The sequence below is a fragment of the Durio zibethinus genome, chromosome 16, assembly GCF_047325235.1.
Source record: "Durio zibethinus cultivar Kanyao isolate XHJ-2024 chromosome 16, ASM4732523v1, whole genome shotgun sequence".
Taxonomy (NCBI): domain Eukaryota; kingdom Viridiplantae; phylum Streptophyta; class Magnoliopsida; order Malvales; family Malvaceae; genus Durio; species Durio zibethinus.
The window spans coordinates 23,642,066-23,644,674 of record NC_143177.1 but is presented as its reverse complement, the minus strand read 5'-3'; the positions used below and the strand labels follow the sequence as shown (position 1 = coordinate 23,644,674).

The 2,609-nt window shown below is 32.1% G+C and overlaps 1 pseudogene; it reads right to left on the bottom strand.

The window, feature by feature from the left end:
• Positions 1-1,429: 1,429 nt before the first annotated feature.
• Positions 1,430-2,342, bottom strand: LOC111298721 (bZIP transcription factor 44 pseudogene; annotated as a pseudogene).
• Positions 2,343-2,609: the final 267 nt, after the last annotated feature.

Genomic DNA, 2,609 nt, shown 5'->3' with positions numbered 1-2,609 from the left:
TATGTTTGTGAATAAACTAAAAGTGACTGAAAGAGTTCACATAAATATGATGTATTGATGCACATGAGTATACGTTTATTTAGGTTGATGATATTTTATATGATTAGAGGAAATTAAAATGTTTTATGGATATTAATTGTAAATTCTTAATTTAATGTTTTGATGTAATTCTCTACGATTAATTAATCTTATTTTTTTTTATCTATAAACATAAATCGATTAGATCAAATTATATTAAATTATTATATTTTATATAATTAATTAATTATTTAATTTTACTTATACTTATGTGATTTGATTAGAGCCTTTTAGCCTAATAGGCTTGCTTTTTTTCTTTGCTTCTCTTGCCACACACATTGAACAATTATAACTAGCCTTTTTAATTTATACTTTGATCATGAAAAAGGGCAATTAATATTCATTGGAAATTATAATTTGAATACAGAATTGATAAAAAGTGTATCCACAAAATTAAATTATGTCCAAACATCGGTATATCTATATTAAAAAAACAGGGGTAAAGTTAATATACGTGTCGATAAAATATTAAAATTTTAATTTTAATGATATACCCTCAAATAAAAAAACAGGGGTGAAATGAATTGAGGAATCAGGCAACTCATCAACCTTTTATTTTGGTTTAACTTGAACGGTGCTGCTAAGAAGCAAGAAGTCAAAGAACATGTGCAGAACCAGAAATGGTAGGCCTAAAGGCTGAAATTATTCCAAGTTTAATGGTTGTTTTGACCAAAGTAGGTTTCGTCTTTTGTTCAAGGACATGAGAGAGACAAAACAGGCTGGACATGTTTGGGATTGCCCCTTGCTCGAAGAGTTAATCCTTCAACTGCGTCTCAATCTCGAACATGGGGGAAAAATATTTATGTTTTGTTAAAATTTTATTTGAATGAACATGAAATTTATTAAAATTAATATTTAAATTTAATTGATTATTCGATAAGTTTAATTCGATGAAATGAAATCTAAACATCGACTAAATCTTTGGAGTTATCAATGCCCCAATTCAGTATTTTTCTAATTCTCGATTCCCACTCATAAGTGTGAAATCAACTAAAGATTATCTCATTTCAAACAATTAAAGCAATTGAGATCTCATTAGTTTGCAATATCCTCAAAGCAATCATAGTTTTTCCTGTTCAATTAATCAGAAAAAAATCAAAGGGGTCACCATCCACAACTATGGACTTCCTTTCTGTTCAAATTTGTTCAAGTAAAACAAGGTAACAAGGCTGCTGCTGCTGCAAATTTTCTGGTCATAAATGTATATGTTACGCAACTGATATCAGTTGAAGAAAACAGAAGGAAATAAAGAAAACAATAAGCTCTTTGATATTTCCATGAGATTAGTCAACCAATGATGTCAACTGAAAGAGCTTTCACAGCAACAGCAGTTGAAACATCCCAAAAGTCATAACCAAAGCTTACTTCACATATTTTATTAATAATTAAACCTGATTTACAAGCAAACAACCCAACTGTCCTAACACTTAACCTTATTTCTAACGACTCCCTACTGAAAATCACATCTTAGAAGACTCTGAACCAAAACAAAATGACTAAAAATTACTTGAAATGACTCTTCTCTCTTAATCTCTATTAGTTTTCCTCCCTTTGATTAAATTTCAGTAAGCTCATGGAGATTAATACTGAAACATGTTATCTGCAGAGGCCATGATAGGCTGATTCAAGTAGGCAAAACTGAGTGGGTTGAGGAAGCTGTCGGCGGGCTCAGTGAAAGCATGGCTTGTTGTATCTTCTTCAGCATCGAAATTAGCATCATTGTTCAAGAAACTGATGATATCATTTAAAGACAGTAATCTGTGGCTGAGCTCATTAGCTTGAGCTCTGAGCACTGAGTTCTCAGCCTCTACATTCAAGTAATGCTGGGTGGTGATGTTTATCCTTGTAATGATCTGATGATTCTCTTTCCGCAGCTGAGTTACCTGAGTCATCAGATCACCCAAATGCTTCTGCTTCCTCATCCTGGACCTCCTTGCTGATTCTCTGTTTGATATCATTCTCTTTCTTTTCCTTTCATCCATCAATGCCCGCAAATCCCCCTCAGACCCTGAGTTTTGTATCAAAGTTGATGAACCTGAGGAAGTGCCACTGGAGGAAGCCATGGAAATTGCAGATACTTGGAAAGATTTTTGAATTTTTTTAACACAGATAGTAGTAAATCAAAAGAGAGATGACAATACTAATAGTAATAATAATAGCAGGACCCAAATTAAAATAAAAATACTCCTAATAAAGATGAATAATGCAAATAGATATAAGTAGCAAATTTATTTATAGATTATAGAGTAAGTAGTAGAAATTAAAGCCAAAATCATGAAACGTAATACAACCAGTAAAGGAAAACAACTGAGAAGGATTGAACAAGATGAGTCCTACGAATGAATGTGGAATCTATCATAACCCCGGAGAGAAAGATCTCACTGAGAATTGGAGACATGAATCTCAAACATCAAGAACAAAAGATTGAACATGAAGATATTGCAGTTAAAAAAAACTTTTCCCTGGAAATAAAAAAGAAAAAGGAAAAAACTTTGACTTGTGCTACTTGAGACAATCTCAAGAACACCAAG